The sequence below is a fragment of the Equus caballus genome, chromosome 2 (genome assembly GCF_041296265.1).
Source record: "Equus caballus isolate H_3958 breed thoroughbred chromosome 2, TB-T2T, whole genome shotgun sequence".
Classification (NCBI taxonomy): Eukaryota; Metazoa; Chordata; class Mammalia; order Perissodactyla; family Equidae; genus Equus; species Equus caballus.
Window position 1 is genome coordinate 68,483,627 of NC_091685.1, and position 27,551 is coordinate 68,511,177.

Sequence of the window (27,551 nt, forward strand, 5' to 3'; positions counted from 1 at the left end):
CCCAGGATCTGAACCCACGAAACGCTGGGCAGCGGAAGCCGGACGCGCAAACTTAACCACTGGGCCACGAGGTTGGTCCCTGAATTTGTTTTGTAAGTATGGATGGGACAATGGTGGGCCTCTGGTCAGCCCCTTCCTCCTCAGCATACGTTCCAGCAGCTCCCTCGCCCTTTCCCACTCTCCTCTGGCCCGGGTCTGAGCTCTGGCACAGGGATTGTCCGCTTCGGTGCGCAGGCCCTTCCCCCCCGGCACCACGCTGAGTCGGGGTCGCCCGGGTCCCTGTGAGGGTCTGCCTTCTACCAATTAAGAATCGCGTGCCCAAGGGAGGGTGACATTAAATAGCAAATTAGAAAACCCCGTGGCAGGTCGAGAGGGAGAGAGAGCCCGGAAGAAAGGAAAAAGATTTTTGCATTGGGCCCCACAAATTAAGTAGCCGGCCCTGACTGACAACTTGCCATCCCACGTGCTCCTCCTCCATCATAATCCCCCGCTTCTGGCTAGCGGCCGCAGCTATCCTGACTTACGGTACGCGCTACCTCACTTTTCATTAGAATTTTACCACATAATTATTAACTCTAAAAATACTTTTTAGTTTTGCCTGTGTTTGAACTTTATATATGTGGAATCACGTGCTTTGTTTTCTCTGGCTTCATTCACTCTGTTTTTAAGATCTACTGGTACTCGCTTAACTAGTTCTTTACATTATGGTTTAAATAAAATACAATTTATTTAACCATTCTATTGTTGATGGACATATGGGTTGTTTTCAGTTTAAAAGCAATGTTGCCATGATCATTCTTGTCCATGTACCGTGATACATAGGTGCTTGCAGTTCCGCAGGATACGTATTTATGAGCAGAACTGCTGAGTCATGGGGTATGCATAGCTGCAACTTTACTAGACACTCCAAGCTTTTACACTTCCACATGCAGTGTGTGAGAGTTCCGTTTCTTTGCCTGCCATTTGATATTTTTATGCCTCTTTTTTTTTTTTAATGATCCAGTGGGTATGTACAGTATCTCATTGTGGTTTTACTTTGAATATTCCTGACTACTAATAAGGTTACATGTTAATTGGTCTTTTGGCTTTCCTCTTTTGAAGTTCCTATTTAGGTCTTTTGTCTGTTTCTCTTTTGGGTTTTTGTCTTTTTCTATTGATTTGTAGTTCTTTATTCTGAATAAGTACCATTTCTCAATGTTGTGTTTTGCAAATATCTTTTCCTACTCTATAGCTTGCCATTTGACTGTGTTGGTGACTTTCGGTTAGTCTTTTAATGTGGAAAAAATATAGCAATGTTTTCTTTTATGGCTGGGATCTTTGTGACTTAAGTAATATTTCCTTAGTTATATAAGTATTTTCAAAATCATGAAGATATTCTTCTGTATTATTTTGGGAGGTAGAGGTCCAATTTCATTTTTTTTTTATATGCTACCCGTTTGACCAAGCACCATTCACTGGGAAATCTGTCCATATCCCATTCTACAGTATCACACCTTGTCATAGATCAAGTTTTTATATATGATCTGTTTCTGATCTCCATTCTTTCCGTTGTTGTTTTTGTCTATCCTTGAGCCAATTCCCCGATGTCTTACTTAGAAAGGTTATAAAAGTTTGATAACCTGGAAGTATATATCTTCCACCTTATTTTTGTCTCTTTAAGACAGTGTTGGTTATTCTCGGCCCTTTTACGTTTCTTTATAAATTTTAGAGTCAGCTTAAGTTCCAGAAAAAAGAAAACAAAACAAACAATACAACAACAAAGCTTTTTGGCATTTTTGGTTGACATTTCATTGAATCCACACATTAACCTGGTAGAGAATAGATATCTTTACAATATTGAGCCTTATAATCTATGAACATGGCATGTTTTCAGTTCATTTAGATCTTCTACAATGTCTCTCAATAGAATTTTATTTGTCATTTTGCATATCTTTTATTAGATTTATTTATATGTACTTTTTATTTCTGATGTATTGTAAGTGGTCTTTTTAATATTTCATTTTTTTCTTTGTTGCCAGTGTATAGAAATTAAGCTGATTTTTCCAAAATAATTTTTAAATCCAGCAATCTTTCCTATTCATAATAATTTATCTGTATATTTGTTTGGATTGTGTCAGCTGAGGAAAAATCGCTACAATTTAAACAGCAGATATTTATTTGAGCAATCAGAATTGCAATTCAGGAGACACAAATTCAAGTAGAAACCCAAATCGTGTTCTGATTACAGGAGAGGGCCTTAGAGTTTTTATGAGAAAAAGAGAGGATGGGGGAGTTGTATTAAAGAAGAGTTCATTGGGGGTAGGTGAGGCTAGGTTTGGGCTAGGTCACGCTAGGTCTGTAATTCATAGATTCAGTCATCGATTGGTTAGTGATTTGGTCGTCAGCAAAGTCCAGTTTTACCAGTTCTTACAAAGAGGATTATCTTGTCCTTATTGACTTTTTGGAATGTTGGCAGTTTGGTCCAGTTTGGAAGATAAAGAAAATAAGCCGTGCAAGGCAATTCCTCTGAAATTTCTGCTCTGGCTCTGTTTTAATACAACTCTACTCATGTCGTCTTTCACAATTTCACGGTGGTATGCGTCCAAACATACCATTTGCAAATATTGAGTTTTCTTCCTTCATTTTTAAGTCAAATACTTTTCCTTCTTGCTCTACTACATGGCTAGGACTCCGAACAATATTGAAAAGAAGTGGTTAGCGGTCATCTTTGTGTTGTTCCCAGTCTCAAAAGAAAGACTTAATGTTTCACCACTGTATATTATGTTTGATACAGAGTTTTTATCTTTCATCCAAATTTTTATGTATTTATTCGCTCATAATATCCTCTTATATATTTAATGTATGCAAGATCTGTATTGGTATCTCTCTTTTCATTCTTGATATCAATTATTTGTGCCTTCTTTCTTTTTTTCATTAGTCTCCTCAGTGTTTTATCAATTTCATTAGACCTTTCAAAATACCAATTTTAGTTTCGTTCATATTTTCTAGTGTATTTTTTTCTATTTCAGTTCTTCTCTTTTATTATTTCCTCTTCTTTCTTTCTATTTTGCTGTTTTTTTACTGACTCCTTTACAAATATATGCTTATATACATTTCCCTATGAATACTGTTTAGCCTACATCCCACAAGTCAAAATATTATCTAAATTCCCTCATGATTATTTTGATGTATAGATTATTTAGATGTAGATTTCTTAATTTCTAAAACATGCAGGTCTGGTTATCCTTTTCTTATTGATTCTAATACATTTGCATTATCAGTATAGAACTCTGTATGATTTTAATGCTTTAAAATTTATTGAGATTTGCTTTTTAACCAAGAATATGGTTGATTTTTAAAAATAGTCTATATGTGCTTAAAAACAATTTATATTCTACTAATAGGTCAGTGTTTTATTTATGTCCACTGTGTCCTCTTATTTGGGTTATTCACCCTTATGTATCCTTACAGACTTTTTTGTCTGCTTGTTTTATTAATTACTAAATTAAAATATCCCACTTAGCTAGTAGATTTGTTTATTTTTAGTTCTATCAATTTTAGTTCTGTCAACATATGCTTTACATATATTAAGACTATATTATGTAGTTTACACAAATTTAGAATTTATTTGAACCTGAACTGAACATTTTAACATTCTGAAGTGACCTTTTTAATCTCTGTAATGGTTTTAGCCTTAAATTCTGTTTTGTCTCTTGGTATCAATATAGTTAGACCACTTGCCTTTTACTTAGTGTTTACATGATATATTTTTTTGTCCTTTTACTTTTGGCTTTTCTGTGTCCTGATGTCTTAGATATGTTTCTAGAGCACATGGTTTTCCATGTTTTTTTAAAAATGTCATCTGATAATCTTTTGTGTTTTAATTAAGACAGTCTATGGTCATGTAATTACTAATATATTTGGGCTTACATATACTAAAATATATTTTCTTATAAATATACTATATATACTAAATATACCAAAATATATTTAAGCCCAAATATATTAATCCTTCATCTTTTGTGCTTTATATTTGTTGTGCCAACTCTGTGTTCTTTTTAGTCTCTTTTTGTGCTTTATGTTGGATTTTTTTTTTGTAGTTCCATTTCCTACCCAATTAGTTTGGAAATTATACATTCTTTTTCTGTTCTTTGTCCATAAAACTTACAACATGTGTTGTTTACTTTTTTTTAATCTAATATTAATCTTTACTTTGCCCTTTTCCCAGAAAATGCAAGGTTCCTCTGAAAGTAATCTTTTTTTTTTCCTGGCTTCTTTTAAGTTTTTCTTGTTGTCTTTGATTTTCTATGGTTTTACTTCAAGTAATATGCCTTTTGTTTTTTAAAATCCTGCTTGTACTTCATTGGGCTTCTTAAATTAGAGATTAATATTTTTAATCATTTCTCAGAAATTCTCAGTCATTATCTCTTCACATATTTTTTCTGCCCTTATCCTCTCTTTTCCATTTCTGGGACTCCAATTCAATATATATTAGGCCATCCCACTTTATCCTCCATGCTTCTTGCTCTATCTTCGATATTTTTTATTTTGCATCTCTTTCTCTCAGGTTGGGTTGGTTCTTTTCTTTTCTTTTGTTTTTGCAGGGAAAGATTTGCCCTGAGCTAATATCTGTGGCCAATCTTCCTCCCCAAAGCTCCAGTTCATGGTTGTATATCCTCATTGTAAGTCCTTCTAGTTCTTCTGTGTGAGCTACTGCCACAGCATGGCAACTGACAGACGAGTGGTGTGGATCCATGACCGGGAAACAAACTGGGCCGTTAAAGTGATGAGAGCGCAGAACTTTAACCACTAGGCCATCAGGGCTGGCTCTGGGTTGTTTCTTTTAATCTATCTTCCAGTCACTCATTCTCTCTTTAGGTGTGCCTAATCTGCTCTAACATTCATTCATAGTTTTGTACTTTTAATTATTCTGTTTTCTAGTTTTATAATTCCTATTTGGTTATTTTTCAAATCTTAAATGTCACTTTTTATGGTTTCCAGTTCCTTGACAAAATTTGTAAGCCTGACTTTTTTCCATGAACATAGCAAGCATAGTGGTTTTTAGACTATGTTTGTTATTACGTCTGTTTCTTTTGGCTGCTGTTTCTGCTGGTGCTAGCTCATGCTCGACTCTTCTTGCATCCCATTATCTTTGATTGTTTGCTATTCATTTTATTTGAAAAATTACGGAAATAATTTAAAGGATTGGATGATATTATGTCCTCCAGAGAGGAGTTACATTTCCTTCTCTCAGGTCCTGAAGGGTGCAATAGTCCGGAACCAATGCTTGAGGATTTCTGATCCAAACAAATGATTCTAGTCCATATTCCCACTTTTGGGTTATGCTTTTTGGGTCCTATCACAGAGAGGGGGATATTTCACTAGGGTTACCACCCTTAATGCTTACTGGATTTCAACCCTAGACCCAAGTGACTGCCAAATGCTCAGCTTTTCCTCTCATCTCATTTCTTAAGTTGCCTGGTTATAACTAGTACTGTTTATGTTAAAACAACATCGGCATTCTAATACTGTTTAGAGTCTAACATTTTGCTCAGCATATCTCTGTTGCTTCCACAGTGATTTTCTTCTCATGAGAGTGTGAGGCATACAAAAAGCAGATGTAGTTCCTAGGTAATGCTGGAGCTTGCTCCACAAATATGAAACTATTTGTGGCTAACTACCACGATGGAATGGTATTAATCTTCAAAAAGAAATTGAACATAGCTTTAAATCCCCAGGATCAAAACAAGAATTCTTAAGATATCCCTCATCCATAATCCAACTGGATAATGATAAGATCCAATCCAATAAAATCTCCTCCAACATTCCTGCACAATATTCTAGTTGCCTGGGTTCAAAAGAAACATTTTACTAACAATTCTCTTTTTAGCATATCAGCATAAAATGCTGCTTCTGAGCATCTTCCATTTAAAATTTTTATCTACACTATATGCCTCAAATGATTTTCCATTAAAACTACTTTAGACATAGCCTTAATGTCATAGCAGGTGTGAACAGCTATATAATTATCTCTAATTAGACTATTGATCATTATAACATTCTTGTTCATTATCTAAAGGCAATAAGCATAGTACTTTCAGAGAATTTCTTCATATCTTTTGAAGACATGGGAGAAAAATTGTATTACCAGTCTGTAAGAACATGGGGTGTGCTTAGTTCTGAAACTTTTCATTCCTTCTCCTGAAACCTATCCAGAGCAACAAGGAGAATGAAAATAAATTCACAGAAACTGAATTTTCGGTAGACACCTGACTGAAAAAACCCTAAACCTTCAAAATTACATGAGTGCTACAGTGGGCAGCTGAGACCAGGAAATCAAGAGAACATTTTGGGAAAGAAGTGAGATTGAATAGGGCCCAAACAGTGAAGAGGGAGAGAGTACAGAAGCGCCTAATCAGAGACAGCAGATCTTAGAAAGCGTCAGTAAAATAACTTTCTAGAAGTAGTAATATCATCTTGGAAGGCAAAGCTGGGGTCCCTGAGTCCTGTGAATAAATCAGGAAGTGGAGAACCGTGTAGAGAAGCCCTTCAGAGGCATGGTAGTACTGAGAGGCAGAGGAAATGTGGCTTCCCAGAGTTGCCATAGTTTAAGGAAACACTCTTTTGCTCCAGCAACTGAGGAAAGAGCCCACAGGAAGCTATCCTGGCCCTTCTTTCTACCTCCTGATAATAGTCCAGGAAAATTCAACTTATTCAAATATGAGGATTATGAAAGTCATATGCACAACATCTACTCAAAAATACAAGAAAATTGTGAAATAGAGTACCACAATTGTCCCACAGAAGCTGAAAATTTACCAGAAAATTGTTACCGTAATACACATGAAATGTATGACTCAGCATTCCAACATGAATATGAAAAACTTAATGAAACAATCAACTATGAAGTAAAATCACAAAGAAGTAATAAGTATAAGACTCAGCAAGCAGGGAGCCAGAGAGTAGGTTATTAATGTCTACTATTTATAAGAATCTAATCAGAAAATGGATTACTTGATGTTTTGGGAATGCATAGTAAAGAATTAACCTTAGCCACAGAGAGGTCTGGTCTTGGTCCTCATGTCCTGGGAGGGGATCTCTAGGAATAATGGCTTTGTTTACCTGGGGACTTTGGGCTGCTTTGTATCCTCTCTACCTTCAGAGGGGCTGGAGACTAAAAATCAGCCACAAGTTTACATAATTGAGCCCCCCAAAAAGCTCTGGAAACCAAGGCCCAGATAAGCTTCCCTAGATGGCAATATTCTGTGCGTATTGTTGCACGTCACTTCGGGAAAAGTACCACTCCCTGAATCCCTTGGCACAGGACAACTGAAAGCTCCACATTGGGGACTTTCCTGGACTCTGCCTTGTGCACCAATTCCCTTGGCTGATTTTAATCGTGATCTTTTTGCTGTAATAAACCATAATTATGAGTATAACAGCTTTCAGTGAGTTCTCTGCATCCTTCAAGTAAATTGTCAATCCTAAGAGTGGTCCTGGGAACCCTGAACTCTGAAGTTGGTGTCAGAAGTGAGAGTGGTCTCTTATGGACTGCTTCCCTAAGGAAGTCCCTGCAAAGGACTGCTTCCCTTTGCAGGAAATTTTTTGAAATTTTGCCACCAAGCATATAATCAAATTTTGTAAGTCATGCCTCCTGATAGGGTATATTTTGTGTTTGTTTACAACAGACCCCTATGAGAGGATGTGTGGACTATTATGTGTTTCTGAGAATTTTTGCTTGCAATACCAATAATTCTTGCTACACTTATTTTAATGTTGTGTTATCTTTAATGTGGATGGTATATTTGGTTCATAAAAAGCCCTGTTTTAGAAAAAAAGACACTATTCTGATAAGCAAAAAGACTAATTATGTGGGTTTTTTTCCCATTGGTACCTGAGAGTCACAATTCAGTCCAACTAGAGAAAGTGTCACTCCTGTACCCAGCAGCAGTGCCTTTAGGGTATGGATATAATGAGAATTAACATTCTTCAATTACTTTTCTATTTGTATCCTATGTTCTGTCACTTTCGCTACTTCAATATTTTCTGTTCCCTTGAAAACCTTCCTTCTTATCTGCTTGGCAAAACTCAACTCTGGTTTGATCCAATCTTAGTTGACGGCCTCTTCTTCCATAGTGCTTCACTGCAGTCCTTCTGCCCATCCCTGGCTAGAATTGAATTGTCAGTACCTTCTCTGACCGCCCACTGCACCATCCATCTCCTCATTTTCACCCAAAGACTAACATGCTATTTAACAAAGAAAATTGATGCTAATAATCTTGTCATCTTGTTGCCTACCAATAAAATGATCTGCATTCTCACAAATCTTGGCCCCTTTGGTGGAAGAGGGAAGAATCCTTTATTTGTATTCTAGATTTCATTACTTCTCATCTCCCTAAGTTTTTCGTTCCATTAATTATCTTCCCCTCCCTCCTATATCTCAGTCTCTTCTTACAGCCTACAGGTTGCTCAAGTTTCTCACATGTTAAAACAAACACCTTATACAAGCCAGTATCCTCCCTTAACTCTAAGAGGCTCTAGATATTTATATAACCTCTCTGATTCCCATAGTAGTCAAGCTCCTTGAAAGGGTAGTGTACACTTATTATCTCCAGTTCTTTACCTCCCATTACATCCTATGCTTAAAACTCTTCTTTCATCCTCTCCCACCCCCATGGTTTCTCGTCACCCACAGGATAAAATCTAAGCCCTTTATAAATTAACCCCTGCCTAGCTCAGTAGCCTCCTTGCCACCACTTCTCACCTTGCACTCTATACTTCTGCATTACTGAGCCACCCAGAACACACCATACTGTTTAAAGCGCCTGTGCTTTTACACATGCTATTCCCTTCTTTGGTAATTGTCATCCCTTTCTCTTATACTATCCACTCTATTCATCCTTCAAGCCCTAATCTGGAATCACCTTATCTCTGAAACCATCTTCTTAGAAATTTGAAGGAGTCAAGTAAATGGTACTAGAACTTCTCATCTGAGTTTTGAACCAATTTATAAATAAGACCAAAAAGTAGGGCTGGTAGAGGACCATAGGATCTCTTTATTACAGATAAAGCTAATATTGGGGAATGCAGCTCCCCTCTTTAGGCAGTAATAAACTCTGGAAATAGGTAGACTTATCCATCTAATCACGGGAGAGGTGGAAAACCACAGGCTGCCTTTCTTTTGCCACATGGCAGAGAACAGAGCAGAACGTGTCCTGTCTGAGGCAGGCTGACTCCCAAGAAGGAGGAGGGAGGAGGGGACTGGAAGAGGAATGCCCAGTTCTTTTCCAAATTCACCAGATAAGTCATCCCACCTTCTCAGGGCAGGAGTGAGTGAGGGAACTGAGTGAGGTGAAGAATCATGTCCCCACCCCTACTCACCATTCTGTAAGTTTTCTTTGATTAGTCCACTGAGCTTAGACATTAAACATAGAGTCGTCCCAAGATGTGGTTATCCTCTTTGGGAAGAGCTTATCAGCAATCAGGATAATTTTGTGCCCACTTTCAGAAGTCTGTCCCTCTCCCAATCCTAATCACCACTCCTTTGTGAATCTCCTAGATCACAAAGTGTGTGATGTAGATCTGTTCCCTCAGAAGGCCCTGAAGTGGATCAAAACAGGACATTAATTGAATCTATTCCAAGGTCAATTCTGTGCCTAAGACTTAAAATTCACACTCTACGCTATTTCCTACCTCAAATTGTATCTAGGCACATTGTGTACCACAATTGTGCACCGAGCAGAGATTCTTTATTGACTTCAAACAAAAAATAAAGATAAACTTTGATAATAAAATGCAATCATTTCACTAATAAAATACCAACAATACACAGATATGTCACATTTGAATATAAACCACCTCCTATTATCAAATTCCCAAGGAAAAATTAAATTCCCTGCAAGTTAAGCCTCAGTCTTTAAGTTCTTCCCTAATTGCCCTTACAAAGTCTGTCTGTGTCCTTAGAGACTACATCTCAGTAGTTCCCTAGATCCTGATTCCTTTTGGGGAGTCATTCTAGTCTGCCCTCATCTCGTCTTTCTTCTGTTAGATTTCTTTGGGCCTCAATCATTTTTCTGATCTAATAACAAGGAAAACATTTTCCCATTTTCTAAAGCTTTAAGGACATTTAGATCCAAGTGCATCACCATTTCTCTTTTATACCTGTTTATCCTGGAATTCAAAATCTCATTTTTCCATTTCACATCTTTCTAGTCAGTTCCTCCAAAAGCTCTCTCTCCAAGAGGTCAGATATTCTTCTAAGGAAACCTACTTCTTTCGCCAGTACCATCAGCCTATCCTCCTTTATTTTGTTTTTATTCCATTACTGTTGTTCTGAAAATAAGACTGAAGTGTAATTTTCAAGCCGCCCTAGCTACTCCTTGATTTCCTGAGCACACCCAATTCCTAAAAACAATATTCCAAGCGCAGTCTTTTGTCTTCTTAGCCTTTGGGTTTGTAATACTTTGTGTTGTTTCTCTACTCCAACCCAAAAAGATGGCATAGTCTTTATAATAAACACTCCCATTATTTATTAATAAAAATACTCTCCCTTTCTGTTAATGAAGCTACGGTTTGATTGTAGCATGACAGATAAAGCCATGGTCAGAACATATGGAATTAATGAATCAAAATTGACCTGATAGTTAGTGAATCTCAAGAGCCTGTGGACAAGCTACGTGAATCCAAGAGGTTAGTACTATACCTAATGGTTTCCTCTTTTGGCCCTGTAGGTAGACAAAAATAATATACAAATGGATAAGATTTAGATTTGCCTATCTACTAGGCTTGGCAATAACAATTTAAAGCTGGAAGGTCAAACATCAGAGCTTTATAACACACAGGAAACTTGGGTGCAGGGTAAGTCCTCCATTGCAGATCTAGCTGAAAGGTACAGTATAAGCAGCGAATAATTGCTGTGTCTCTCATGTCTGATGGGTCTGTACAGGGAAAGACTCTCTTTTCCCTATGATCATCTTTGTTTATTAGGGCTTCCACAACCTGTAGAAATCAGCTGGTTTTGTGGGGGCTACACACCCACAAGAGGACCAAGGTGCTGCTGTCTGCTCTCTGAGACTTCTGGCCTTTCCGTCGCTGAGGTCTCTGAAGGCCTTGTAGGTTTGCTGAGCCTAGCTTGACTTGTGAAGCTGGGGCTTTGCTTGCTTAGGCCAGCCAGCAAGGCTCACTTGTAGCTGCTGGAGCTTATTTGCTTTTTAGAGGTGTTCTCATTGCTGAGACATTAATTGAATCAATTCCAAGGTCAATTCTGTGGCCAAGGCTGAAAATTCACTCTCTATTCTATTTCCTACCTCAAATTATATCTGTTAGGGCCCTACGAAAACAGCTATTTGCCTATTACTATAAATTTCAGTAGTCCACCAAAGTGAATGACCTACATGACCTAAGCTTGAAAGACACCCTCAGAGATCACAGCAGTTAAGCTGTATAAGTGTAAAAATCTACCACATTGCAGAGTATAAGCCACCAAGGTCAAGAATTCATATGATTTGTGCTTACTAAAGCACTATGAAAACTTAAAAGCTACTTACCCAGCTCACTCCAGAAGTCTCAATCCCTCTGCATGTGTAATCTCCCACCCACCTTGTCTTATTTCTTGATGATTTTGGTCAATGCACCAGATTTTGGAACCTTAAAGGGGTCCATTAAATAACTGAAGCAACTGGGAAAGAAGACCAAAGACATCACATATGGAGACTAAATATCTCCTCTATTTCTGGTGAAATATAGGGAATTGATTTGTACAGCAGGCAAGTGAATTTCCTAATATTTCACCACAGAATTAGAGAGTTAACCTTTCAACCAAAAGCCATACCCACACTGGACTTTGGAAAATAAGGCATGGATGAAGAGAGCAGAATGTATGATTCCTGAAAGCAGTTTACTCCTGAGAGAAAAGGGAAAAGAAATGGCTAGGCTACCGATACCCAATTTCTTTTTCTAAACTCACCACTTAGATAATTCACCCCATCTCCCTTGTGAGTTTTTTAGCTATTACAAAACATGCTGCTATGAGCATTCCAGCATATGTTTACGGGACTATGTTTACACATACATAAGCATTTCCGAGGGTATAGCCCTAGGAGTAGAATTTCTGGGACAGAAGTATGCCTGCTATCAGCTTTCGTGGATGCAGTGAAATGATTTTCCAAAGTGGTTCCGACAATCCAGTCTCCCACCAGAAGTGTATGAAAGTTAGATGCTCAACATCCTTGTCAACACTGTGATATGATCAGTGTTTAACATTTTATCTCTCATGGTGGTATATAGAGATATTTCATTATGGTTTTTTTTTTTAAAGATCAGCACCTGAGCTAACATCTGTTGCCAGTCTTTTTTTCTTTTTTTCTTCTTCTCCCTGAAGCCCCCCAGTACATAGTTGTAGGTCCCTCTGGTTGTAGCATGTGGGACGCCGCCTCAGCATGGCTTGATGAGCAGTGCCATGTCCGCGCCCAGGATGTGAACCAGCGAAACTCTGGGCCACCAAAGCTGAGCCCACAAACTTAACCACTCGGCCACGGAGCTGGCCCCTCATTATGGTTTTAATGTACATTTCTCTGATTATTGATGTTGAGCATATTTTTATATGCTTATTGGCCATTTTTGTGCAATACTTGCTTGTCTTTTTGACTATTAAAAGAAAATGATGTCTTTTTCTTACTGATTTGTAGAAGTTCCTCATATTTTCTGGATACGAGATCTTTGTTGGATTATAAGTACTGCAAATATCTTCTCTCTCTCTGGGGCTTGCCTTTTCACACTCATAATTGTGTCTTTTGATGAACAGAAGTTCTTAACTTTAATAAAACTTAATTTATCAGTGGTTTTCTATATGATTAGTGCTTTTTGTATCTTGTTTAAAAAAATTTGCCTACTGAAAGGTCATGAAGATATTCTCCTCTGTTATTTTCTAGAAGCGACAGTGTTTTGCCTTTTACATTTAGGACTACAGTCCATCTAGACTTGATATTTGTGTATAATGTGAGATAGTAGTCCAATTTAATTTTTTCTCTGTGGATACTCAATTAATCTAGCACAGTTTATTAAAAAATGTCATCCTCTCCCCACTGCACTGCAGCGATACTTTTGTCATAAATCAGGTGACTTTATATACGTAGGTCTTTTCTGTTCCATTGAACTATATGTTTGTCTTTTCACCAACCCCACACTGCTTAACTATTGCCACTTTATAATAATCTTGATATCTGTTAGTGCAAATCTTCCAACTTTTTTCTACTTTAACTTTATCAGCTTTTCTTGGCCTGATGCATTCCTACATAAATTTTAGAATCAGCTTCTCAAATTCCTTAAAAACCTGCTGGGAATTATATTGTGACTATATTGAATCTACAAGTCAATTTGGACTTTTAAACAATATTTTTTATTTTACTTTATATTATATATACACATTACTTTACATATTACATTTGTTTCTTTCTTTCCAGTTCTTTTAGTTTTCCGGGGGAGGGGGAGTGCTTTATTACACTGGCTGGGACCTCCAATACAAGGTTGATTAGAAGTGTGATAGTGGATCTCCTTGTCTCATTCCCAATCTAAGGGGAAAACTTAATTCAACATTTAACATTAAATGTAATGTTTTCTGTAGGGTCTTTGGATATATCTTTTATCAGATTAAGGATGTTCTCTTGTATTATTACTTTGCTAAAAGTTTTAAAAATCATAAATGGGTGTTGAATTTTATCAAAAGCTTTTTCTGCATCTGGAGATGATTGTATGATTTTTTTCTTTTCATTCCATTAATTTAGCAATCACAATGATTGATGTTGAATGTTAAACTAATCTTGCATTTCTGGAAGAATGTCAAATTGGCCATGATCTTATCCTTTTTCTATTTTGCTGGATTTTTTTTTCTTTTTTTTGAGGAAAACTAGCCCTGAGCTAACATCTGCCGCCAATCCTTCTCTTTTTGCTGAGGAAGACTGGCCCTGAGCTAACATCCGTGCCCATCTTCCTCTACTTTATATGCAGGATGCCTACCACAGCATGGCTTGACAAGCAGTGCCACGTCCACACCTGGATCTGAACTGGCAAACCCCAGGCCGCCGAAGTACAACGTGCAAACTTAACTGCTGCACCACCGGGCTGGCCCCAATTTTGCTGGATTTAATTTATCAATATTTGTTCAGGACTTCTGTCTGTCTGTTCATAAGACACTGGCCTGTAATTTACTTGTCTTGTAAAGTCCTTATCAGATATTGTCCAATAAAGTTGCCAGATTTAGCAAATAAAAGTATGGGACACCCAGTTAAATTTGAATTTCAAATAAACAATAACTTTTTAGTATAAGTGTATCTGGTGCAATATTTTGTACTAAAAAATCATTCTTTGTTTATCTGAAGTTCAAATTTAAGTGGGCAACCCTAGTACCAAGGTTTTGTTTACTTCATAACGCAAGTTCAAAAATGTTTCCTCTTTTTGTATTCTCTGGAAGAGTTTGTGAACTTCCTAAATACTTGATGGACTTTACTGGTAAAACAATATATGCCTGGAGTTTTCTTCATGGGAAGGTTAAGTACAGACTGTTTGTTAATACATAAAGGACCATTCAGATACTCTATTTCTTCACCTGTCAGTTTTATTTAAGATGTGTTTTCAAGGAATTTGTCGATTTCATCCAAATTTTCAAGTTGATTGACCATGATATTTCTTATCTTTTAATGTGTAGAATCTTTAGTTATATTCTCTTGATATGTTGATTCTTTTATGGTCTTTTTATCTCTAGTAATATTGTTGACACCAATTTGACTTTGTCTGATATTAGAGTACCTATACTAGATTTTTTTGGTTACTGTTTTTATGATATTTTTTTTTCCATCCTTTTACTTTCACTTTTTCTGTGCCATATTTATGGCCTATCTTGGTTAAGCAGCATATGATTGGGTTTCGCTTTTGTAATCAGTCTGACAATCTTTGTTTTTTTTGAGGAAGATTAGCCCTGAGCTAACATCTGTTGCCAATCCTCCTCTTTTTGCTAAGGAAGACTGGCTCTGAGCTAACATCCATGCCCATCTTCCTCTACTTTCTATGTGGGATGCCCACCACAGCATTGCTTGCCAAGTGGTGCCATGTCCGTACCTGGGATCCGAACCAGCAAACCCTGGGCTGCCAAAGTGGAATGTGTGCACTTAACCGCTGTACCACTGGGCCGGCCCCTTTGTTTTTTAACTGTATTATTTAGTATATTTACTAAATATATTTGAATTTAAAAGTACCATCTTACCAGTTGTTTTGCATTTGCCCCATCTATGTTTATGTTCTTTCTTGCCTTTTTGTAAACAATTAAATATTTTTTATCATTCCATTTCCCCCTCCATTAGCTTATTATAGTTTTGTAAATGAAATGTTTAATTTTGAGGTAACTGTAGGTTGTCATACAGTTGTAAGATGTATTACAGAGAGATCTTGTGTACCCTTTACCCAGTTTCCTCTTGCAAAACTATAGTACAGTATCACAATCCAGAATTGACATTGATACAGTCAAGATTCAGAACATTTCCATCACCACAGAGATCCTTCATGTTGCCTTTTTATAGTCACACCCACTTCCCTCCTGTCCCCAACCCCTCCTTAACTCCTGGCAACCACTAAGCTGTTCTCCATTTCTATAATTTTGTCATTTCAACACAAAATGTACAAAAATACATGGAATTATACAGTATGTAACCTTTTGGAATTGTTTTTTTACTCAACACAAGACTCTGGAGATTCATCCAGGTTGCTGCATGCATCAGTAATTTGTTCCTTTTTATGGCCGAGTACTATTGGATGGATGCAGAACAGTCTGTTTAACCATTTACCCAATGAAGGATATGTTGGTTGTTTCCAGTTTGGGGCTATTACGCATAAAACTACTATAAACATTCGTGTTCAGGTTTTTATGTGAACATAAGTCTTCATGTTTCTGGGATAAATTCCCAGGTGTGCAGTTGCTGGGCTGTATGTAGTTTCATGTTTAGGTTTTTAAGAACTGCAGACTGTTTTCCAGAGTGGCTGTACCATTTTGCATTGTCACCAGCAATGGATGAGTGATCCAGCTTCTCTGTATTCTCGTCAGCATTTGGTGTTGTTGCTATTTTTATTTTAGCTATTCTGAGGTGTGTGGTGATATGTCATCGTGGTTTTAGTTTGCATTTCCCTAATGGCTAATCATGTTGAACATCTCTTCATTTGCTTATTTACCATCCATATACCTGTATTGATGTCTCTTCATCTCTTTTGTTCATTTTATAATTAGATTTTTTTTATTGTTGAGTTTTTAGAGTTCTTTATATAATATAGATATTAGTCCTTCATCAAGTATGTGGTTTGCAAATATTTTCTCCCAGGCTGTAACGTGTCTTTCATCCTCTCTAAAGGTTTTTCACAGAGCAAAATCTTTTAGTTTTGCTGAGGTCTGATTTATCAGTTTTTCCTTTTGTGGATTGTGCTTTTGGTGTTAAGTCTAAGAACTCTTTCCTTAGCCCTAGATCCCAAAGATTTTGTCCTACTTTTTTCCTAAAAGTTTTATAGTTTTACATCAAAGTCCATTATCCATTTTGAGTTAATTTTTGTGTGAGGTGTGAGACTTAGGTTGAGGTTTTTTTTTTAAACCGGTGGTGTCTTTTATCAGTTGTGGAAAATTCTTGGCTATTATGTCTTCAAATATACTGTTCCCCATTTTCTCTCTTTACCTTCTGGGACTTGAGGTACATGAAGCTAGCCTTTTCACTTCGTCACGTTTATCTCTGATGCTCTTTTCTGTATTTTACATTTTTTCCTTGTTTCTCTCTGTGTTCTGACTGGTTATTTTCTACTTACCTGTCTTCCTTTTCTCATACAGGCAACTCTGTTTACCTTTTTTTTCCTAAATGCTATTCTTTTTTGTATTCATACTGTCTTTCTAGGATTATTTCCTTCTACTTATAGCATATACTTTAAAAGTCCCTTTAGGGCTAGTCTATTGAGTCTTGCAATTTTCCTTAATCTTAAAATATTTTTATTTGCCCTAATCTTGAAAGATAGTTTAGCTGGGTACACACAGTTCTAGGCTGACAATCATTTTCTCTCAGCACTTGACAGGTATTTCACTGTCTTTGGGCTTCCATGGTTGCTATTGAGTAGTCTGCTGTCAGTCTAATTGTTTTCCTTTGTAGATGAACTGTCTTTTCTCTCTTGCTTCTTTTAAAATCATTTGTCTTTGATATTCTGCAAGTTCAACTTGAAGTATCTCTTGTGGACTTATTATTATTAAACTATTTGGGCTATCTTATGCTTCCTAACTTTGAATTCATATCATTTCTTATGAAAAAATTCAGTCACAATATTAAAATAGTACCACTCCTTGCTTTTCTCTGTTCTTTTTTTCTAGGACTAATTAAACATATTGGCATGTTGACAAACATTGTTCTATTTTCAGTGTTTCTCAGCTTCACTTTTTATATCTTTTATCTCATCTATGCTTCATTCTAGGTAATTTCTTCAGTAATATCTTCCAGTTTGTTGATTTTGTTTTCAGCCTGATCTAATCTGTTTAGCTCATTCATTCAGATTTCAATAATTATGTTTTTTATGTCTGGGAGATCCATTTGGTTATTTTTCAGATCTTTCTTGTCATTCCTGATAGACATCTGTTACTTCCTCATCTTTGTAATTTCACCCTTTTTCCTATTAAAGATTTTTATATTCTGAATCTAATGATTGCAATATCTGAATTTCGTGGGTGTTCACTGGTGGCTTGCTTCTTTATGTATTTGGTCATCTTTGATTTTGTACTTATATTTATTTCATCAATCTGTGATTTTTCTGTAACATTAAATTATGATGGTTTCCCAAGTGAGCATTTTCATATGTTTCTGCCAAGAAACAAGTTGTGCTACCAAAGTGCTGCCATTTTAGTTTCTTTAAAGTGCCTAACTTAATTTTGTCTCCAGTTCACTTTCCCTTCCTTGTTGTTGGCCTATAGGTAAGATCACAAATTAAACTGCTGCTTTGGGCATTTGTTCTCACAGCTAATTTGGCCCTCAGGTTTACTTATCACTCAAAGCTACCACTTCTGAGTTTAGCTCATGGTCATGGTCTCCCCTTGGCCCTTATTTTGGTGGCAGGAGGGACTTCCTTAGGTATTTCCTTTGTTTTTTGCCATTCTGGTAATGCATTAAAGAGAATAATTTACTCAAGAACGAATTTTTGGAGGAACATAAAAATACTCAAGCATCTAGTTTATTATAATGTTGAAAGCTGCAATCACACATCCCTCTTTTACATGAAAGGACAAAAAAAATCCAGTTTGGAATCTGGGGATTGCTTTCAACTAAAATCACTGCTATTAATTAATCGATTTAGTCATTTAATTCAAATTTACAAGCAATTATGTGCCAAACATTCTGTTAAAGGAGAAGAAAAGAAACATGTCTCTTTTCTAGTTGAGGGTCTAGGGTCTAGTTGAGGATATATATACTAAACTAATAAGCAAACAAGTACATATATTATTATAGATAGTGATAAACGTTATAAGTGTTATGAGATAAAGTTGGGCAGTGACTTCATATTTAAGCTTAAACCTGAAGTGAAGGAGCCAGCCATGATGAGAAAGAAGGTAAGAGCATTCTAGACAGAAAGGATAGCTTGTACAAAGGCCTTGAGGCAAAAAAAAGATTTTGGTGTGTTTGAGAAACTGAAAAGATAGTCTGTATAGCTATAGCATAGTGAGTGAGAGGGAGAGTGGTAGGGGATGAAGTTAAAGGAGATGGGAAGAGGGAAGCTTATGCAGGGCATTGTATGCAATGATAAAGTGTTGGATTTTATTTCATGTAAAATGGTAGGTCATTGATAGGTTTTATGCTGGGAAGTGACTGATCTGATTTATGTTTTGAGAAGATCATTCACACTATTCTGTGAAGGATGGATTGTTAAGGCCAAGACTTCCTAGAATTAGGGAGACCACTTCAGTCTCTTGCTCTATTCTGGGTAAGAATTATTATGGCTTGAACTTGTGTGATGATAGCAGAGATGGAAATAAGTGGAGAGAATTAAAATATATTCTGAAGGGAGAAAAGAGAATGTTTTTTGAATATGGCTGAGCCAAGCAAAGTGGCTGTGTAGGCGGAAATGATGCGTGACTGGTTATGCTAAATTAACTTGCATCCAAAAGATCACCATCTCATTACAACTTTCTCAGTGATAGAGCCCTACTGAGCATCTTTAAATGCAAGTTTTAAAATATCAAACTGAGTATTGAAAGGGAGAGCACAGGGAGAGAGCTGTGGGGAATACTGTGATCCTTCCTCAGTCACAGGGGAATCCAAAAGGATTAAAACTAAAGTGGCTAAGCACTCACTGCTTATCTGTTCTCTGACGAGTTACTATCTTAAATAATTTACTCTAGAAATAAAATGACTTGTATGGGTTGCTATGCAAAAGGAGCAAAAAAATGCTACTTAAAAAGTTATGGATCACTGACTGCATATAACAGAATACCTATTTAACAGTATTATTAGAAGTTTATTTTTCTGGCATAAGAAGGCTGAGGGAAGAAAGCTATTGGTATTACTTCAGTAGTTCAACAATGTCAGGGTTGGCACCTATGATTTTCTTGCCTTTCCTTCATGCTACTCAGAGTAGCATTCTCATGATTGATTTGAACCAGCAATAATCTATCAATACCCTATTTTTAATCAAGGTATTTTTTTAAAGTAAGAAGGAAAGAGAGAATCGTTATTGGGTAGGCAATTAATAGATTTATCTAAATGGCCTAGGTTTAAGAATAATGATAGAGCCAGTCCTGATGGTCTAGCAGTTAAAGTTCAGCACGCTCCACTTTGGTGGGCCAGGTTCGGCTCCTGGGCACAAACTACACCACTCGTCTGTCATTAGCCATGCTGTGGTGGCGGCTCACATGGAAGAACCAGAAGAACTCACAACTGTCCAACTATGTACTGGGGCTTTAGGAGGGGGAAGAGGAGGAAGATTGGCAACAGGTGTTAGCTTAGGACAAATCTTCTCCTGCAAAAAAAAAAAAGAAGAAGAATGATAGAAGAAGGAATAGAACAAGACCATGCTACTTAAAATTCTTGAAACATAAAAAATTCTTTCAGAAGTTAACAATAATGAGTTATTGATCTTAATGACACTTCAAAAATAATTCCACTAGGGCCAGCCCTGTAGCATAGTGGTTAAGTTCATGTGTTCTGCTTTGGTGGCCTGGGGTTCACAGGTTCAGGTCCCAAGTCCAGAATTAGCACTGCTCGTCAAGCCACGCTGAGGCAGTATCCCACATAAAATAGAGGAAGACTGGCACAGATGTTAGCTCAGTGCCAATCTTCCTAAAGCAAAAAGAGGAAGATTGGCAACAGATGTTAGCTCAGGCCCAATCTTCCTCACCAAAAAAAAGAAAAAAAATTGCATCTTTTGTAAACCTGGAAAATAATATGTTCAGGTATCAATTAAAAAGACAAAATCACTTGGTAACTATTTTAACTCATGGCGTATGTATTGTACTGTGTTAGGTCCTATGAGAGACACAAAACATGATATATATTCCCTGCCTTCAAGAAACTTCTAAACAATAATTGTTTGTATTCTACCTTCTACTTTATAAAAGTCTTTCACAGGCATTATTTCTTTTGAAATCATAATAACTCTGCAGAGGAAATTTTTATATGATGAAGGAATTCAGAGTAGTAGACCCGGTAGATCCCTGCCCTTCCCTCCCTGGCCTTTACCACTTCAGTGTTCTCAGGCTGATATCCAGCTGCCAGCCTCTGCATCTCTTTGCCTGAGGGCTGCCTCCCAAGGGTGAAAGGCAGCCCTGTCCCTGTGTAGTTGGCAATTTGGATGTACCTGGCAATTATCCACCACCCATCTCAGCAGCTCTGGCCCAGTGACTGACAGGATTTGTCACAGAGATACCGCAGCTCTCTTGCCCCTCAGGTGGGATAACTCTAAGGCATGTGTTTCATACCCTTTCCCAGTTTTCCCGTGGGATTATGCTCCAGTCATTACCAGTGGTAGCTGGCTTGATAAGGCACCCTTTATTTACGGCCTTCCCTTCTTTGTCTCACTTCCCCACCTCCTACTGGTGTTTCCTGAATCCTCTAGATAAACGACCTGCACTCAAATCCTTGTCTCAGGATTATAGTGGGCATTTCCAGTAGGTTATTCCCCCTATACCCACCCCTCAGCTAAAGTACATGGTTCAGTGGGTGGGCATATGATTCATGCTAAGCCAGTTGGACTCCTTCCCAGGGAATTTTGTTCAATCTGAAATAGGGAGAAAGGAGCTCTCTCCCCTCTTTTTTGTTTTTCTTTTTCCTCTCCATCATTGTATTTCCAGTAGAACAGTGTCTGGCACAAAGTAGGAACTTGCTAAATATTTGTAGAACATTTAAAGAATAAAACTCTTACAATTTCTTTGCTGCCAACCCATATTTATGATCAGACATTATTTAAAAATGTATGAAATACTCGTTATAGTATATCAGTGTCATGTCATAGTAAGGAGCATGGACTGAGAAGCCATACTGCTTGAGATTTAAGCTCTGCCACTTGCCAGTTGTTTGTGCTGGTTATTCGTCTGTTGTCTCTCAGCTCCTTTCTCCTTCTTTTACTCTCTTCTGGATGGCAACGGTACTGGAATCCTAAAAAACATTTCCCAGACTCCCTTGCCAGTTGGTCTCCAGTTTGGTTCTGCTAATGGGAGATTAAAAGGCAAGAGGAGGATGGAAGACATTTTTTCCTTTCTTTGGGTTCCAGCAGCCCTCAGCAGCACTGTATTCCTCTACTCTAGCTCCAGGAGTCAGAGGCCTCCTGAAGGCTGGTGGCTTCCTGCAAAGCAGCTAGCAGAGATGGTTCTAATAGTGCAACAGTTAAGTTCCAAAAACCTCAGAAGCACAGCATTTGTGAGTTTTGGATAACATTACTTTCTCTTTTGTTCCCCCAGTGCTAAGGTGCTGGGTCTTCATGCAGTATCCACTGGATGACAATGCTTTCCCCCCTTTGTTCCTCCAGTCCTTCTGTAAGGATTCTCTCAATAATGGAGGTAATAACATTCCTTTTGAAATATCCAAAGTGGTTTTTCTTTTCCTGACTGGATACTGACTGATACTGTGACCTTGGGCAAGTAACTTACTCTCTTTGCCTCTGTGACTTCCTCTATAAAATGAAGATAATAAGAGTATACCTATCTCATTGGCATTATTAGAAGTATTAAATGAATTAATATTTTTAGAGTACTTAGAACAGTGCCCGACACAAAGCAGACACTGTTTGTTAAATAAATGGTACTGTATATCATATTCTATTATTAAAAACATGCAGTATTAGCCATACACTTTATAAAATCAAATGTCCCTTTCCATACATCTGTCACTTTGTGCAACCTGCCCCATGATCCTCCTTTGTCATTACTGCTTATCACTATCACTTCCCTACCTGTGTCCTCCTCTGCCTCTAACTTCTCCTTTGCTCATCGCACCTGTCATAAATCAGCATGTATGTTTTTCAGTGTCTTTTTCTCTCACTCGCTTTAGACGTAATAGAGATATTTTGGAGGCTCATAGGTTTAAACGTTTTTATGAAGTTATTGTATTGTAGGATGTTCCCATAGTGAGACAGGTGTGCAGGGTGGGAAGCAGCACTGGCAGTGGAAGACTGGCGTTAGAACCTGAAGATGAATCCAGAACCTTCTGAGTGGGATACCAGGGACCTCGTGTAGGAGAAAGGCTTGAGAAATACAGATTCTTTTGGTTAAATCTTGTCCACATTAAGACTATTTTATTTTACATTTGTTCGGAGTTATTTCATTGACTTCTGTTTTGGGATTTTGAGATAGACTTGTTTTTGATTTCATACTCAACAGGGAGAGCAGACTCAGATTCTAGCGTTATATTTACTCTGTTCCCAAGATCCTTGAGACCAGACCACCCCCAAAACCAAAAAAATGTGGGAATGAGATAGGCTTAGAGGTTACTGAACAGACAGAATACTTCTGTGACTGTGAAAGGGTTGGATCATTGCCCAGAGAATTGGTTACAGAAATTCCTAGAATGACTGTTGAAGTAAGATCACTTCAATTTTTTACTGTCCTTTAAACTTTCAGCTTGTCCTATTAGACACAGTAAATATTTCTTTTTTTCATTATTATTAGTCCAATCTTCAGCTATACATAAGTGCATTTTTTAGTCTAATTAGAATTCTAGGCTTTAAATTTAGATCGGTATTTTTTTTTTTTTTTAAGATTTTATTTTTTTTCCTTTTTCTCCCCAAAGCCCCCCGGTACATAGTTGCATATTCTTAGTTGTGGGTCCTTCCAGTTGTGGCATGTGGGACGCTGCCTCAGCATGGCTTGATGAGCAGTGCCATGTCCGCGCCCAGGATTCGAACCGACGAAACACTGGGCCGCCTGCAGCGGAGCGCGAACTTAACCTCTCAGCCACGGGGCCAGCCCCTTAGATCGGTATTTTTAAAAGTACACTGTAAAATCTCATATTGCTCGTAAATATATTTTTAAATATAATCAAACTACTAAGAATAGTAACAAAATTATTTAGAGAACAAAGTTGTAAATCTGTCACCTTTATTTGAAATTTTTAGTCATTACTAAATTCAAAACTATCATTGTGTAGATATAAGATAAGCATAGTATTAATATATCACAAATTTACTTTAACTCGAAACACCTACAAAAAAGTAGATAAAAAATTATTTTCAAAAAACTTGACAAAAGAATTACTTTCCTATTGCATGAAAGCAATAGCTATTCAGCTAAATATGGGCCAAACTAACAATGTTACTACAATTGAAGAGCTGTTGACACTCTTAACTACTATTTCCTAAAATAGAAGAGTAGTATTCACTTCCTCTCAAACGATCCCTATGTTTTCATACTGTATTCTGAAGTTCTCATTGCTTAAAGTCTAAATTGTTCTTGACTATTTTGAATGCAATGCTCTGCAAGTGGAAAAATAACTCATTGGCCTTTAAAAAAAAAAAACAGCTTTATTGAGGTATAATTTACAGATCATAAATTTCACCCATTCTAAGGGTACAGTTCAGTGATTTTTAGTGAATTTATACAGTTGTGCAACCATCACCATAACTGTTTTAGAACATTTCCATCACCTGAAAAAGTTCTGTCATACCTCTGTGCCAACAGTCCCTGTTCCCACCTCCAGCCATAGGGCAACACTCTTCCTCTGTGTCTATACATGTATTTGCCTTTTCTAGAAATTTCATATAGATGGAATCATACAATATGTTGTCTTTCGTGTCTGGCTTCTTTCACTTAGCATGTTTTTAAGGGTTCATCCATGTTCTAGCTTCTATCAGTGTTGGTTCGTTTTTTCTCCTCCATTCCCTTTTATTGATGAATAGTATTCCAGGGTATGAATATAACATGTTTTTGTTTATTCATTCACCAGTTAGTGGACATTTGGTTATTTCTAGTTTTTAACAATTACAAATACAGTCTTGTTGCTTAATGGCAGGGATACATTCTGAGAAATGCCTTGTTAGGCGATTTTGTCATTGTGTGAACATCATAGAGTGTACTTACACAAATCTAGATGGTATAGCTTACTATACACCTGGGTATAGGGTACTAATCTTATGGGACCGCTGTGGTATATGTGACTCATCGTTGACTGAAACGTCCTTATGTGGCACATGACTGTAAAGCTGCTGGGAACATTCACATACAAGACTTTTGTGGACATAGGTTTTCACTTCTCTTGAGTAGATGCCTAAGAGTAGACTTGCTGGGTAAATATATGTGTAAATTTTGAGAAACTGCCAAATTGTTTTCTTTAGTGACTACTGTTTTACTTTCCCACCAGTGTTCCAGTTTTTCCACATCTTCACCAACATTTATTTTGTGTCTTTTTGATTACAGCCGTCCTAGTGGGTGCAAAGTGGTATCTTATTGTGATTTTAATTTGCAATTCCCTAATGATTAATGTTAAATATATTTTCATATGCTTAGTAGCCATTAGGCATTGGCTTTTTTAGCATAGACTCACTTAAGACCTTGTAGCCTATGTAGAGGAGGATAAATTTTTGCACACATATATGTATGTATCTACATACATGTATGTATGTATGTATATGTATATACACACATACCTATGTAGTAGCACCCCAATCAAAGTATAGCATGCTAGGTATATTACAATTTAATACAAATTATTACTTTTATCACTTTCTGAGCAATGCAAGACTCTTACAACAATTTAACTCTACTTATCTCTCTTAACCATTTGTGCTATTGTTGTATATTCTACTTCCACATTATAAAAACCCACAAGGCATTATTATTATTGCTGTTTTAAACACGTAACAGGCTTTTAAAATTTACATAAACTACCCTTGCCTGTGTTCTTTTTCTCCTCCTGAGGATTTTGGATTATTTTCCTTAAGCAGGACTGCTGTCAATGAATTCTCTCAGCTTTTGTTTGTCTGAAAACATCTTTATTTTGCCTTAACACTTGAAAGCTTTTTCCCTGGATATAGAACTTGTGGTTAACAGTTGTTTTCTTTTTCTTTAGCAATTTAAAGATGTCATTCTATGTCTTCTGGATTTCATAGTTCTGTTGAAGAGTCAGCACTCAGACTTAATGGCTTTTAAAATTTACTGTCTTTTTCCTCAGGTTCCTTTTAAGGTTTTCTCTGTCTTTAGTTTTCAAATTTTTTATTATGATGTGCTCTAGATGGTATCTTCTACTGGAGAGGTTTGACCTTTCCTCTGTTAGGCAGAATCAACCCCTCTAATAGCTAGAAGGAGAAAGGGTGGTTGTCTCAATCCAATGAGGGATTCAGCTGTATGTATCCAGGCTGGGTTGAAAAGTTTTAATAAGACCCAGTTCACCTCTGGCTCCTTTCTGTCACATGGCTTTTGATTGAGGGCTTGGGGATCTCTGTCTCCTTAGCCCTGACAGACTATGGAAGATTCATTTTTGCTCTTTGAGGGTTTTGAGCTGGTCTCTCTACATTCCTGCCTGTACAGCTTCAAAATACAGCACATGTCTTCAGGAAGAGACCAGTCTTGTGTTTGCGGCAAACTCTCTCCCTCCAGCCAGACTTTTGTCCACTAAGTACCATGAAACTCTGGGAGGTTTCACGTTGTCTTTTAGAAGCTTCTGGCACAATTCTTTACCCATACCACCCAGAATTCAGCCTGTGTGTGTAGAAAACAGATCATTATATATTTACAGGCCCTCTAGTTTCCAGCTAATTGTGGTAACCCCACACAACTGCCCAAAGCTTGTTCTATTCTCTTTCCTATAGTAAAAGTCCTTCTACCTGGACCAAGTCAGATTGATCCTCAGTTCCATGCCTAAAATCTATAAACTGTTCTCAAAAATCATCAGCGCACCTAGGAAGAACTCTTCCCTGACTAGAATTTTAGTTTGAATTATTTTTCGATTGCTTCAACAGATCTACAGTGTATTTAAAAACATGATGTTTGCAAGTCCCATGTCTGACCGGGCAAGGGAAACAAAAGAAAAAATGAACAAATGGGACTACATCAAACTAAAAAGTTTCTGCACAGCAAAGGAAACCATCAACAAAACGAAAAGACAACCTAACAATTGGGAGAAGATATTTGCAAACCACATATCAGATAAGGGGTTAATATCCAAAATATATAAAGAACTCATACAGCTCAACAACAAAAAAACCAACAATCCAATTAGAAAATGGGCAAAAGATCTGAACAGAGATTTCTCCAAAGAAGAAATACAGATGGCCAACAGGCATATGAAAAGATGCTCAACATCATTAGCTATCAGGGAAATGCAAATGAAAACTACAATGAGGTATCACCTCACTCCGGTCAGAATGGCTATAATTAACAAGACAGGAAACAACAAATGTTGGAGAGGGTGTGGAGAGAAGGGAACCCTTGTTCACTGCTGGTGGCAGTGCAAAATGGTGCAGCCACTATGGAAAGCAGTTTGGAGTATCCTCAGAAAATTAAGGATAGATCTACCATATGATCCAGCTATTCCACTGCTGGGTTCTATCCAAAGAACTTGAACACACAAAGGCATAAAGATACTTGCACCCTATGTTCATTGCGGCATTATACACAATAGCCAAGACTTGGAAGCAACCTAGGTGCCCATCAAGGGACGAATGGATAAAGAAGATCTGGTATTTATACATGATGGACTACTACTCAGCCATAAGAAATGCTGAAATCTGGCCATTTGTGACAACATGGATGGACCTTGAGGGGATTATGCTGAGTGAAATAAGTCAGAGGGAGAAAGTCAAATACCATATGATCTCACTCATAAGTAGAAGATAAAAACGACAAAAAAAAAAAAACAACACAGCATTGGAGATTGGACTGGTGGTTACCATTGGGGAAGGGGGGAGGGGGGAGGGCAAAAGGGGTGATTAGGGTCACATGTGAGGAGATGCACTATAATTAGTGTTCGGGTGGTGAATATGATGTAATGTATCCAGAATTTGAAATATGATGTACATCCGAAAAAATAAAAATTAAAAAAAAAAAATTTTTAAACCTCGAAAAAAAAAGTTAAAAAAAAATAAAAACA

General features: G+C 37.2%; 1 long non-coding RNA gene across 1 annotated transcript; it reads left to right on the forward strand.

Moving 5' to 3' along the window:
* The first annotated feature begins 857 nt into the window (after positions 1-857).
* On the forward strand, positions 858-27,551 carry LOC138921760 (uncharacterized). The gene is made up of 2 exons (XR_011434634.1): positions 858-1,006; positions 26,422-27,551. It is a non-coding gene; the product is annotated as an uncharacterized lncRNA (long non-coding RNA).